This window comes from Myxine glutinosa, chromosome 4 (genome assembly GCF_964187855.1).
Source record: "Myxine glutinosa chromosome 4, kmMyxGlut1.1, whole genome shotgun sequence".
In the NCBI taxonomy this organism is placed as follows: Eukaryota; Metazoa; Chordata; class Myxini; order Myxiniformes; family Myxinidae; genus Myxine; species Myxine glutinosa.
In genome coordinates, this window is record NC_136264.1 from 181,325,665 (window position 1) to 181,341,063 (window position 15,399).

The following is a 15,399-nucleotide window of genomic DNA, read 5'->3' on the forward strand; positions in this document are numbered from 1 at the left end:
CCTTCCATCCTATTTTCTAACCCCATTAACCCATTTTTTACCCCCTCTAACTGATTCTCCTGGGCAGCCATTCTATTTTCCACCTCTGTTAACCCATTCTTTACCTCTTTTATCCCGTTGTCTAACCCCTCAAAATTATTGTCTAACTTCCCAAATTTCTTGTCTAACTCCTCACCGGTACCCCTCGCTTCGTCCCTCATTACCCCCATCATTTTGCTTTCCATTTTCTCACTATCAGCCCTCCTTCTGTCTTCCAATCGCTCACTATCAGCCCTTGCTTCGTCCCTCATTGCCCCCATTTGCCCCATAATGGCCCCCATCATTCTGCTTTCCATTTCCCCACTATCGTTTTTTTTCTGCATTTCCACCATGAATTGGGTCATGAAGGCTTGCATTTGGGCCGCGCTCATTGGTTCCGCGGCCGTGGCCCCCTCAACCACGTGCGCGAGAGCGCCATTTTGTGCATCTGATACCTCGTGCGCGAGGACGCCATTTTGTGCGTCTGATACCTCCTCAACCGCCTCCTCATTGCTCTCCTCCTCCCTTTCTTCCCCTAAGTCCTGGGTTACCCCTAACCCGTCTATCTCCCCCACCGACATCCGATCGCCTTGATTGTCCATGGCGCGATCTCAAAATTCGGGTTTTATAAAACGACAAAATTTCGGCAGCTCGTAATTTTGACCAAATTTTTTCTAGACGTTTTAAAAATTTGGTTCGGGCCTCGAATCCCACTCCCAGACACCAATTGTTACAGATAACACAATTGGTGTTCCAAAATTTGGGCCTAACAAATTTAGTCCCAGGTCCGAATCCCACTCCTGACACCAATTGTTACAGATCGCGGTTTAGATGTTATGATGGGCCGAGCGGATGGTCCAACCGCGACCTAACAGGATCCCCAATTGGCCCGATTCCACCCGACATTGACCCGATCGCACCGCAGATATTCAATCGGGAAACCTCTAAAGCGACCGAAAGAGAAGGAAAAGAGAAAAAGACAGAGTACGGAGGAAGAACAGATTTATTATACACACACAAGCAAAAAGAAAGAGCGACCAAAATTATTTACAGCAATGGATGGAAGAAGCAGTCACACAGTGCATCGTTAGCTTATCCTATTCAATTTACTTAACCCCAGGACAACGAGTAGGACAGACGACGTTCACACTTACACGGGGGATATTGCAGGCAGGTAGGCTTGAGGTGGATTGCTGGAGAGGGAGGCAGGGTCGGAGGCAGCAGCTCTCAATTCCTCGCGTTTTTGGCGGGAAAACCCTCCGTCGCGTATCCGCTGCCGATGCTGTAGACGTCACGCGCTGGCTCGGTCACACCTGCTCCTCTCCTTCTGGTGGAGCCGTCTCCCTCCTCTCAGTGCGTCTCTCCAAAGCTGGTTTCCTCTCCGAGTACCTCTCCTCTTTGGCTTGGAGCGTCTCGCATCTCACCGCTCACAGCTCAGCTCACAGCTCCTCTCGTATGTCGCCTCTTCGCTCATCTCTCATCTCCCGAAGCAGTCCCTCCAGTCCGTTTTATTACTCCGGGCGGAATCAAGCCACCGGCTGCGAGGGCACGCCTACCGGGTCGCTAACCGCGGTGCTGGTTGGCCAAGTGGGGTTGGCTCACTCCTCCCCTCTATGACGAGGTGGAGACACGCCTTTCTTCTCTGAGATTAGCACATGGGCAATGGCGGCTTGCGGGATTGAACACCACTCGCACCCCTTTTGAAAGGAACTTTGGAGAGCGGAGATGTTTGGGGAAATTGAAAGGGCCTACGCTTATTTTGTTTGATACAATGCAAAGTCAATCTAGTGGGAAACACATATTTAGCCCACATAGAATAAGGAAATAAACTATTTAAAAAGATATATCGTGGCCTGTGTGTAAGTTTCATGGAATTAACTAGGAGGACGGCTGCGACCATTATTTACATTACGAGGGTGTTACACACAACAAAACCATACTTTTCACATTCGTTACACTTCCTCCAAAATTGTTACACTTCTCAAAAACCGTTACACTTCTCAAATTCGTTACACTTCTCAAAACCGTTACACTATACACACACACCCACACACCCACACACACACAAACACCCCCACACCACCCCCCCCCCCCCCACACACACACATCCCTCCCCCCCCCCCCACACCCACACCCACACACACATCCACAGATGTCAATCCATGCACTGATTGCAGAAAAAGCCATTTTAAAAAGAAAATTAACCTGAAATTGCAGAGACCGATTTATTTATTTTATCTGAGAAGCCAAACGATTCTTCTTCTTCTTTAGGGCCCAAAACTTTGTGTGAAATGCGATCGTGTTAAAAAAAGTCAGAATTTGACCAAATCTGTTTCATTCGTTTGTTAATGTGCCTCACCTAATAGTAGGGCAACTTAGCATAACAATTGTGCATTTTGTGAGGAAAGCACCAATTTTGGCACACTAGTGGACTATCATATTATGAAAAGATCTGGATATTGGGCCATCTCAGATTCAGAGATTTGATTTTTGCAAGATTTTGATTCGATTGGGATCGAAGAGAACACCTTCTTCATCTTCTGTATAGTGGAGTTGCCAGCCCTGAATTCTCTGGCTACATCTGGGTGCTTCATTGGGAGTGCAACCATGTCCCTCAGGTGAACAGGGACCCACCTGGCATAGTGTGTGTGGTCTAAGGCATGGAACCATGGGATCAGTTCCGTCAGGGCATCAAGGTACATCGTGAATGAAGCCTGCCGCAGAGAACGCATGTAACTAGTACCAACATCTCTAGTTCCAGCACAGTTGCCCAGTACTGAAAGTTGGGAATGTCTTCTCCTCTCTGGTGACACCAGTCTTCGAACTCAGGCAGGTCTTCTGCATCATCAGCATATGTCATACAGTGGCGTTCATACGCACGGTGTTGCAGGATGTGCAGTGCCGCTGCAGTGATTTGATGAGCTCTTCTTGTGCGGTGTCGTGGGCAGCTCGCAGGAAGGAGTCGGCCATCCCTGGCGTTGCAATCTCAGCTTGCAAATCTGCAAAATCTGCAAATCTTGCAAAAATCAAATCTCTGAATCTGAGATGGCCCAATATCCAGTTCTTTTCATAATATGATAGTCAACTAGTGCGCCAAATTTGGTGCTTTCCTCACAAAATGCACAATTGTTCTGCTATATTTAGCTTAGCTGCTGGACTATATTGACAAATCTGCAATTGGAATTTCATTTGAGGTTGAAATGACCGCGGGAGATCGCGTTATCGTGATCACGTTCTGGAAGGACAAATCGGTGTGTTTCTTCTTCTTTCAACAATAAAAACTTATAGCTTCGGGACCGTACATCCAATCATCTTGATATTTTGCACACTTGTTCCGCTTGATGAGAGCTACATTGCATTAAAAAATCAAGTCGATCCATGCAGTGGTTCAAGAGTTACAAGCTTTTTAAAATTTAACTTCCATTATTTATTGCGGCCAAACCATGTGACTTATCAAAACGTCTCAAGTAACATTGAAACATCCCCCCATGAGGAACATTTGTGTAAAGTTTCCACTCGATATCTACACAAATTATGGAGGTGATACCATTTCTAGTTTGAGCTTTAAAACGTCATAACTCTGAAACCATGTGTCTGGTGATGTCGTGCTCACTACCTTTTTGTTCGTCATGGGTATGCGAATACGCATGTCAAGTTTGGGCTCGATCCGTTCAGCCGTTGCGGAGAAAAGGGGTTTTTTGTGTTTTTTTCAGGAAAAACAAGATGGCGTCCGAACCATGTGACGTATGACTTCGAAATTTTTTGCAATCTGTTTTTTTTGACGAAGCATCTGGGAAAAAAATCCCATTTTCGGGGGAGAAAATTTTTGTTTGACGAATTCTAACCTCTTAACGTTAGCATTTTTAATATACTCGATACACATGTCTTTTGTTCCCATTGAAGAGTTCTTTAAAATGAGCCATTCCTCAAATTTTTCCATTGAACCGTTTCGGAGATACAGAGGGGAAAAGTTGAATTTGTTTTACAAGATAGCGCCCACACCACGTGACCTATGACGTCATAATTAGCATTAAAAAATTCTAGGAGCCGAGACGATCATTTGTTGAAAATTTCCTGTCAATCCGACCAGCTTTTGCTGAGAACATTAATTATGAAGTTTTTGGAGGTGCAAAATAGGGTGGAAGAATAATTATAATAAGAAAAACTCTCGCAGTAATAATAGGTTACTCTCCATTTCATGGAGAGTAAACCTAATAAGAAAAACTCTAGCAGTAATAATAGGTTACTCTCCATTTCATGGAGAGTAAACCTAATAATAAGAAAAACTCTAGCAGTAATAAATAGGTTACTCTCCATTTCATGGAGAGTAAACCTAATAAGAAAAACTCTAGCAGTAATAATAGGTTACTCTCCATTTAATGGAGAGTAAACCTAATAAAGGGGGAGTATACAGTAAAAGGATGTTCAAGTGAACTTTGTGCTGTGAAAAGAATGTCGAATTCGTGGAACTGTTTTGTTTGATCAATTTTGTTCAATTGTGTTCAAATGATCAGTTTTATCACAATTCATGATAAAAAAGATGAAGGGATGCTCCAATTAATGGAATGAAATGTGAATCTTGAACAAGAAGGAAAACATGGCCTCACTGAAGGAAGAGTGGAATTATGTGATTTATAGTATTTTTAATGAGTGGTGTGGATATTTTATAAGGTGGATAAAAAGGGAAGGAAACATTGCCCCTGGGGACATACACCTGTTACATATTCATACACCTTTTACATAGGTATACACATAGGAAACTGCTATCTGTCCTTTGAATGTGTGGGTGGTTACGGATGAGAAGTACAATAATATGGTAATCATTGTTGAAATGTCACGAAATGATTTCTCGGGTTATAGGTTATTTGAGGTCTAATGGGATTAATGTGTATGTCAGGAACATTCTTAAAATAAATATGGATATATGGCATTACCAAAAAACCAAGCAATTGAGAGTTCTTGCGTTAATGGGACATAAATATATGCATCTACAAGTTGATGGGTGAATAAAATTTTAGTTCTGGATGATACCTAAAGCCTAGGTCACACATAGGCGGATTTGTCGGCGACTACTGGCGACTGAAAAAATCGCCACCACCCGCCGACAATCGTAATGAAACCGTAATGGACGGTCGCCTGTAGTCGTGGTTACCTGCCGACGACGCAACCACGGTCGGCTGCAGTCGGCAAGAGCCGCAAAGAGGTCTTCTTTTTCGAAGCTGGTCCATGCGCTCACGCTTTCGAAGCTAAGTGATCTTTCACATTTGTATTTTTGTCGTATCTTTATCTTTCTTTCGGTGCATGTACCTATTGGGATGACTTTAATAGGTTTCTCGGTGTTGGTTTTTTATACCTGTGTACAGAATCGTCGGTTTTTTCGTATCGTATATTCTGTGGCCTAGTGTAGTACTAGTCGGCTACCGTGTCCTCAGACCTTGGCTTGAGGCTTTTGTTTTTTGTCTCAGCGGTTCTTCGATCGCGCTGCAGCTACTTTCGGTCTCTGTTTTTCACGGTCTTTTCACCCATACTCCCTTGTTTTAAAATCTCAAAAAAAAAAAAAAAAATTTTTTTCCTTCCCTGTTCTTATCCGCTTGTGCGTTCTTATTTGTTCTTTCGTTCTTCGTTCTTTTGCTCTTCGTAATTTTTTCTTTCGTTCTTCGACCACGTTGTTCGAGATCATGTGATCAAGTTGTTAATACATGTTTCATCTGTCCCCTGAAGAACTTTATTATTATGTCATATTCTATAACACTTTTTTCTACTTCTTGTATAAAAGGATGCTTTCGACTTGCTCACCAATTCTATTCATTCAAAAAAAATATTCCATCTCTTACAGTGCATCTTTCATTCATTCCCTAAACTCTCCAGAACTCCTCCACCACTCCAGAACTCCACTTCAGCGTCCTCAAACGTATTTTTGACTCGAATGTCTCAAGAAACTCATTTTGCAATAAATGTTCGTTTCCCATAAACCGTACACTTTTCAAAATCCAATCTCACCCCTCCCCTCCAAATCTTCCCGATCACCCATCTCTGTCAAATCTTCCCCCTTGCCCCTCCCCCCCAAATCTTCCCAAACACCCATCCCTTTCAAATCTCCCCCGCTGCCCCTTCCCTCCTAAACTCCCCCCACACCCCTCCCCTCCGAGACTCTCCCTCACTCCTCTCCTCCTAGACTCCCCTCTCACCCCTCCTCCTCAAAGCGTCCTCCCCGCTTCTTCCCCCTTCCAACTTTCACCTTCATATTCCTCAACCTTCTGCCTCACTCTTCCCCCTCCTCAAATAACACCTCACTCAAACACCATCAAACCTTTTGTCCGCCCCATTCTTCCCTTTCTCCAAGCTATTCTGTAATCCCTGACACACCTGCAACAGCTCTCTCTACCTCTTCCTCCTCTTCCACATCCTGCCCTACCGCTCCCCCCCCCCCCCTGTTCTGTATCCGATGCTCCCCCTTCCTCTTCCTTAACAGTATGGACCTCAAACATCCGGGGCCTTCGCTCAAACTTAACTGATCTCTCCATACAGGTTGCTTCTGACAAACCAGACATGATCTGCTTAACAGAAACCTTCCTCCTTCATGATGTCTCTGATTCCTTGGTATCTCTCCCAGGTTACTCCCTCCTCCGGTATGATAGACCTGAGCCTCGTCCTGGAGGTGGGGTTGCTATCTTTATAAAAAACTCTTCCTCACTCGCCCTGCACTGCCCTCTCTCCACCTCACCCCCAGGAATACCTTTGGCTACGGCTTCCCCTTCGCTCCCACCTTTTGTTCATATGCGTGTTGTACCGTCCACCAAACAGTGATGACTCCATCTATACATCCCGCTGTCTGATAATATGGACCAACTTCTATCTACCCATCCCAACTCTCTCTTCCTCATATGTGGTGATTTCAACTGTCACCATGCCAGTTGGCTGGGGGTGGGTACCTCTCTCACCAGCCATGGCTCTTCAGCAAAGGACTTCTGTGACTCACTGGGACTGACACAATCTGTCAATTTCCCAACCCGGATCTCAGTCAACGGAGAATCTTCTCTTCTGGACTTGGTTGTGACTAACCTCCCTGAAAATGTCTGCTGCTCTTCTTCTGCTCCAATCGGCTCTTCTGATCATGTGCTTGTTAAAGTGGACATCTCTCTGACCATTTTCAGAGAGCCTCCTCAGCGTCGACGAGTCTGGCATTTCACTCAGGCCAACTGGCACGGTCTTCAAGCAGCCATCAATCATCTGGACTGGTCTCCCATCTCTACTGCCTCTGACATCAACTCATCCTGGGAATTCTTCCAAAGTAAATTGCTCTCTCATGCACAGATTTATCCCTTCTCGTCTTCAGTTGTCATACCCTTCCTCCCGTCCATGGTACACGGAATCTTGTGGTGAGGCTATTGCCCAGAAACAACTTGCTTTCGTCTCCTGGAAAGCAAATCCAACGGAAGGAAATCTCATTTCCTTTCACAAAGCCCGAAACAAGTGTGTGTCCACCCTCAGGAGAGCCAGGAAACAATATCTCTCCGTCCTCAGGGCCGAACTCTCTTATATGTCTCCCTCTTCCAAATCGTGGTGGCGTCTGGTGAAATCTGTTTCTGGTGTTTGTTCCCCCTCCATCCCCTCCCTCACCTTAAATGGCCACACGGCTGACTCCGCACGTGAAAAAGCTGAATGCCTCAACTCTGTGTTTGCCTCTAAATCTTGTGTCCCAAACCCATCCCTCTCTGTACCCACCGTACCCAGTCGTACCCAGCTGCTCCTGGACTCTGTGTCCTTTCCTCCTGACAAGGTGGAAAAGTTTGTCAACCCTCGACTCTGATTCTGCAACTGGACCTGACGGCATCAGCCCACGGGTCCTAAAATCATGTTCTTCCGCTCTTTCACTCCCCCTCTCTGTTCTCTTCACCCTCTGTTTTGCTCAAGGTCATCTTGCATCTGCTTGGAAATCTGCCAACATCACCGCTTTGCACAAAAAAGGTGCAAAAACAGATCCCAGCAACTACAGACCAATCAGCCTTCTCCCAATTATCAGCAAAGTCATGGATTCCATCATTGCTTCAGATATGAAATCTTTCCTCTTCTCCAATGGCTTGATCTCTGATCATCAATTTGGTTTCAGACCTGGACACTCCACTCTGGACATGCTGCTTCTGCTTTCTCAACAATGGATGGAAGTCCTCAATGCCAAACAGGAAATTAGAGCAGTCTCCCTTGACATATCACATGCCTTCGATACAGTCTGGCACCCCGCTCTGCTCACCAAACTCTCCTCTTTTGGTATCCATGGAAATCTCCACGCATGGCTGGCGGACTTCCTCTCTAGTCGTAGTCAACGTGTGGCCCTGAATGGGTTTCTCTCATCTCCTCTTCCTGTTCAGGCTTGAGTTCCCCAAGGCAGTGTTCTGGGCCCTGTGCTTTTTCTGGTCTTCATCAATGATCTCTCTGACTCTCTTGAAAATCCTCTCTATCTCTTTGCTGACGACTCTACTCTCTGTCGCTCCATTCTTCATCCCTCAGATCGGCAGTCTGCAGCCTCCTCACTCTCTGCAGACCTTGACAAAATCACAGACTGGGCAAACAAGTGGAACATGTCTTTCAATCCTGACAAATCTCACACTCTTACGATGTCTCTCCGAAAAGACCGACTGGACAACCCTCCCATCCACTTTCTGAATAATCCTCTCCAAGAAGTTCTGTCACTCAAGCTTTTGGGTCTCACTATCTGCCATGATCTTTCCTGGAAAAACCACATTTCAAATCTGGCCTCCAAAGCCAGTCGCCGACTGGGCATCCTCCGTCGTGCGAAGTCCTTCCTCGGCACACCTGAGCTCCTCACCACATACAAGGCTTTCATCCGCAGCTCAATGGAATACTGCTCTCCCCTCTGGGCTGGTGCTCCTGCCTCACACCTAGCTCGCCTTCACGCTGTTGAAACCAAAGCATTCAGAATCATTGGAATCTCCCGCGATGAAGCTAACTCCAAGGGCCTCTCACTCACTCACCGCAGGCAGGTTGGTGGTCTTTCCGTCTTCTACCGACTCCTCTCTGGCCTTGCCCCCCCAGCTCTCTCTGGGCTCTGTCCCACAAATATTCCTAGAGGTCGCACAAGATCTGCCTGCAACCCTCTTATGGTTAAACTGCCAAAATCAAGACTCTGCTCACCTTCACTCCTTCATTCCTCTTTTCTCCCGCCTCTGGAACAAACTCCCTCACTCTCTTCAATCCCACTCCACCCTCCAAGTCTTTAAAACAGCTGTTCACCACCATCTCTTATCTTCCCCCATCCAAAACCTTGATCTTTTCTACCCCCGCTAATTTCACCCCAAATCCACTTTTTGAAATACCAACTTTTGTCCTGGAAGTCCTTGGTGTCCTTGTGCTTTATACTTCTCTCTGCCCCCCCCCCCCTTCCCACGCCTCCTCCCCCCAGGCCCTCTCCCTTCCACACATCTCCCTGCTCTCGGATGTTGTGTGTGTGTGCTGCCCCTTTTCTCCTCATCTTGTCTGCCGCTCCCTCTTTCTGTGTATTTTGTTTGTCTGGTCGAATTGTTTGTAAAGTTAATGTTAGCTCTTTCACGAGCCTCGATTCAGTATACAAAAAAAAAAAAAAGGGGCCAAATATTTTTTTAAATGTTTAAAAATGGCGCGCTCAGTCGCAATCAAAAAAAATCCGCCATGCTGTCGTGATGGAACCGCCATGCTGTCTTCGGTATCTGTAATAAGAGCGTAAAGTGGCCGCAACCCAGTCGCTCATAGTCTTCCGCAATCGCCCCAGCAGCTAGCACGGCAGAGATGCGAATGCCATACGGCCTTCCTGCGGCATCTTCCCGACTATGGGCCGACACTGTTGCGGTTGCATATCGAGTACAGAAGAACTGCCATGTCTCCCCTGCGGCTATGGGAGACCGACGACGACAGCAGTAGGACTAGTGGCGGCCGAGTTACGGCCATTGGCGACAGAGACATGACTGCCTGGCGACTGCATTACGACATACCACGATTCCATGGCAAGACAGGATGGTGTGAGGGTCTCCGTGGAGTGAGGTCCTGTGGTGCCGACAAGGATATGGCTTTATTGTTTGGACTTGGGACTTTTGGGAACTTTATTTTTGGGACTTTGGTCCTTTGGAAACTTTATTTATGGGACTTGGGACCAGTGGAAATAATTTGTTGGACTTTATTTCCATTCTCTCTCCCTGCAGAAAAGTTTGATTATTACATTACAATGATACATCTTTATTAACTTTGTTATTGTACATCAAACATCTTTATGCTTCATGTCATACATCATTGAAATGAATAAAGTGAAATGTAAAATAGAGAAATAAAGATTTTAAAAGTTGTGTGAATCGTCTCCAATCGCCGGCGGTCTTATTGCAGTCTTGCGGATGTCGGAGTAAACCGCCACCCGGCCCCAATGCAGTCGCCGCGATCTGCCATCGGTCGTAATCTAGCCGCCAGACTGTCGCCACGCTGCCGCCGTGCATCCGCAATGCAGTCGTCGTCGATCTTCAACAGTCGCCATCCCACTCGGGGCGTCGTCGCAATGCAGTCGCAATGTGGCCGCCTGCAGTCGCCATACTGCCGCCTGACCATATTTGACCACCCGAAATCGCCAGTAGTCGCCGAAAAATCTTGATCGCCGGCAGTCGCCAGTAGTCGCCAAAATATCTGCCTATGTGTGACCTAGGCTTAAATGATGAACAATGGTGGCAATATACAGGGAATGTGACTTATTGTTTTTGTAGCGAACATGTGGATTAAAATAATTGGCTAAGTTTAAAAGATAGAGATGTTTTACAGAACTCTTATGAATATTTATATGAATAATGGACTATTCCATGGCTCGAGAAAATGGTTGATTTTAATTTAAAAAAGGGAGAGAAGGAAAATACAGATCTTGGCAACAGATTTTGTAAAATAATGAATGTGAGAGATAATGAAAATAATGTGAAGGAAAATTGTTAAGGATGGGGAAAATGAGGCCTATTATAAACAAACATTCAGGTTGATAAGTTGAGGCCTATTATTTTTTGTTTGTTTTATTTGTTATAAAATAAAGAAAAAAAAGGGAGGTAATGATGATTTCAAGGAATTATGTGCTGAAAGTAATGCGAATCATTTACAGACAGTTTTTTTGGAACATTAATATGAAGGAGATCTGTGATAATTATGATAAGAATACATCCATGGTTAATTTTGGATTTTTGCTTTGATTTGATTTGCAAAAAGATTTGCTGATGCTTGGTTGAGCACCTGTGAATTACATGAGATATTTTGGAAGTAAGATATGAAAGTAAGGTTAATGAAAGAAGACGAATTATTTAAAAGTTACAGTAATGATTGATTTCCTTCTCACCTTGTGGTGAGAGGACCACATGATTGTGCAAATGTTGATGGAATACATGATAAGATTTGAGATTTCTGGGTGATAGAATTTTGGGTATTTTGTTTTGTGAGGTAAAGGGAAATACAATTCGGAAGATTTATTGAATACATTCATATGTACTTTGGTTATGCTCGAAACATGTACACCCCTGATTTAATATGTTTTGTTCGGGTGTTACACATGAAATTTAATCTTTCAAATGTTCTAGGGGAACTTGTGAACCAATGTAAATTGTTATAAGGTAGGACATAATCGGGATATTGATTACATTGTCAGTTATAATGTGTTAATTCTATGTTTTTAAAATGATGTTGCTTGATTCCGTGTGTTGGAAAACAGGCTATGGTGTGGTTAAATGCAAAAGGAGAATAACCCACTTGTAAGAATCAAAATGAGGCTTTGGAAGAGTTGCTGAAGATTATGATCAGTGAATTTGCCTGGCTCAAGATGAAATTATTATGACATGCACCTCCGAAACATGGAAAGACACCTTCCTTTGGAAAATGGAAAATTGTGGTTCACCTACGCTTGCAGGAGTTTCAAGATGACCATTTGCCTGAACCACATTGTTATATGTAGGTTGAAAGTGACCACCTGCTTCAGTGCAATGTCAGAAATATCTATCACGTCAGCACCTGTTTTGGAGCTCACATCAACAGCCAAAGTTTCTTCTTCCATTGGCATGGCAACCTACAGCTCCTGCCTGATGTTCCAACATGACATCACGACTCTGCTGATTGCCAAAGGAGGGCGAGTCCTGGATGGGACTGCTGGACTGTGCTGGACACTGGGCCTTCATGGCTCTGCTGGCTGTTCCTGGTGTGTATCATGGATCAATTGGACATCATGATCCTGGAGCCTTCATCGATGCACCCCCAGCTTTGGTCGTTACCTCACACAATTCTCCTGAATGAGCGGGATTTGTGCAGCTCTTCACACTCTCTGCTTGAGAGGGCAGGCCAGATGAAACTGGACAACAGCCTTGGTGAAGATCTGCTAATGCTTGTTGTAAGAATGGCAGTGATGCTGCCTGCTGTGCAGGGTCGTTTTGTGATCTTGCCCATCTACAACCATATTGGTGAATCAACGCGCAATGGCTTGTGTGCTGCTGACTTGTGCATTGCAAGCACAGAGAAGATTGTGACCTGTACCTGGTTCCTCAAGCACATGAAAGATAAGGGTCACTCTTTGATGACAGGAGCACAACGTTCCAGCGTTCAACCTGCTGCAGAGAATCACACATGAATAATTGCCAAATGTTAAAGGAAGTGGATCACCTGAATGAAAGACATATTCCTCGCACAAGATCTGCCTGCAACCCTCTTGTGGTTAAACTGCCAAAATCAAGACTCTCTGCTCACCTTCACTCCTTCATTCCTCTTTTCTCCCGCCTCTGGAACAAACTCCCTCACTCTATTCAATCCCACTCCTCCCCCAAGGTCTTTAAAACGGCTGTTCACCACCATCTCTTATCTTCCCCAATCCAAAACCTTGATCTTTTCTACCCCTTCTAATTTCACCCCAAAGCCACTTTTTTGAGGTGACTTTTGACTTCTTTCCTGGAAGTCCTTGGTGTCCTTGCGTTTTATACCTATCCTGCCTCCCCCCAGGCCCTCTCCCTCCCACACATCTCCCGATGTCCCTGCTCTCAAATGTTGTGTTTGTGTGCTTCCTCCCCTTCTCTCCCCATCTTGTCGACCACTCCCCTTTTTATATACTTTGTTTGCTTGTTTGTTTGGTTTGTTTGATAAATGTTAGCTCTTTCACAAGCCTCGACTCTGTATACAAAAAAAAAAGAAAAAAAAAAAAAAAAAAAAAGAGAGAGAGAGCTCTGCAACAAACTGAACTGTCAACTACGGAAGGATTCAACATGCAAGACGACGCCTAATAACAATCAAACTTTTCCCTCAGGATGGTGTATGCATGCCGTAGGTAGAGGTAAATGATTTGTGAAAGCAGGGTTAAAATTCTGAACGATTGTTCCTCAAAACCGGGTCAACCAGTGACTGAAATAATTAAAATGAACACCTCTATGTTATGGTCCTGGATACAGGACCAAAGGAGAGATTGAGGAAGTGTAAAATTTATCTATGAATCGATTGATTTCTACGAGCCACAACCTGTCAAAATCATGTGAGTAGTAGGAAAAGGGGGGTTCTGGGACGCCTTCAAATTTAACATTGGAGTCAATGGGGAAAAAGGGAAAAACGTATTGACTCACTACCCCATCTCCCATTAAATTACACCCTTTTTCTCCCTTTCAACTAAGCTCACTTACCAACTACTAAAACACATTAAATTTAACATTGAAGTCAATGGGAAAAATTAAGGAAACTGATTGACTCACCCTCCCTGCATTTAACTTATTAACTCCCCCCCATTTTTCATTACACTCAAATGGAGACCCAACAAATATTTGTTTCATTTTTAGGTAATAGCTTAATTTTCTTAAAAGAACAATCACCATCTTGGGCTAATATGAAATTATAAACTTCTCTTAATGACCTCATCCAACCTCATGCTAAGCCCCATCCACTTTTTGCTAAGCCCCACCCACTTTTTGCTAAGCCCACCCACTTTTTGCTAAGCCCCACCCACTTTTTACTAACCCCGCCCACTTTTTGTTAATCCCCACCCACTTTTGCTAAGCCCCACCCACTTTATAAACTCTCTCTACCATTACATCATTTTCAGGGAATTTCCATTGCATCATTTTCAGTTAAGGCTTGCCCAGGCTTGCCCAGGGAATTTCCACAGGAAATGACATGCACCAACCATTCTTATAAAAAGGATTCCAGCACAGGCTTTTTTTAAAAAACAGACTTCCTGCTTCTCTTGAGAATGGACTACTGTCCAGAGCTTGAGTGGGATGACTTTGCATTTCCTTGGAATTCTACCTGTATGGAACTCAACCCTCAAATTGATGGATTGGATTCAAACCTCTTATCAAAGGAGGTAAAAGTTTGTTTATTTATTTATTTAATTTATTTATTATTTAAATTTTTTTTTTTTTTTTTTACAAAGTTTGATTTATGCATATAATAATATTGTATTAAATTAATACATTGTTATTTTCTCTCACAGGAAATTGTATTTGAGATGCAATATGAAAATACCGCTTTTACCACATCTTGGGGTGAAATGATTGATTTGTTTGAAGACCTTTTGAGCAACCAAGACCCACAGAATGAGTTATACCTTGGAGACTCACTAAATTTGAGAAAAACGAGCTCTCCCTAGATGGTTTCAATACCTACCTTGGAGACTCACTAAATTTCAAAAAAACTATGTGGTCTGCCTATATGGTTCTAACTGTGGAGCCTACCTTGGAGACTCACTAAATTTGGAAAAAACATTATGAGGTCTGCCTATATGGTTCTAACTGTGGAGCCTACCTTGGAGACTCACTAAATTTGGAAAAAACATTATGTGGTCTGCCTATATGGTTCTAACTGTGGAGCCTACCTTGGAGACTCACTAAATTTGGAAAAAACATTATGAGGTCTGCCTATATGGTTCTAACTGTGGAGCCTACCTTGGAGACTCACTAAATTTGGAAAAAACATTATGAGGTCTGCCTATATGGTTCTAACTGTGGAGCCTACCTTGGAGACTCACTAAATTTGGGAAAAACATATTATGGGGTTTGCCTAGATGGTTTCAATACCTACCTTGGAGACTCACTAAATTTAATAAAATCAGGAAAAGAGTTTTGCCTTGGAGACTTTGAAAACTGGTTTCATTTTGGAGACTCTACTTGTGGGGTCCATCTTGGAGACTCTTTGGATTCTAAAGCAATGAACAATGTTCTTTGTTTAATGATGTCTGATTTAAGGTAAGTTCAGTTGATTGAAAATAAATGAAATTATATATATGTTATTTAATTCAATATTAGATAAGTAATATATTATATATATATATATATATATATATATATATATATATATATATATATATATATATATATATATATATATATATATATATATATATATATATAT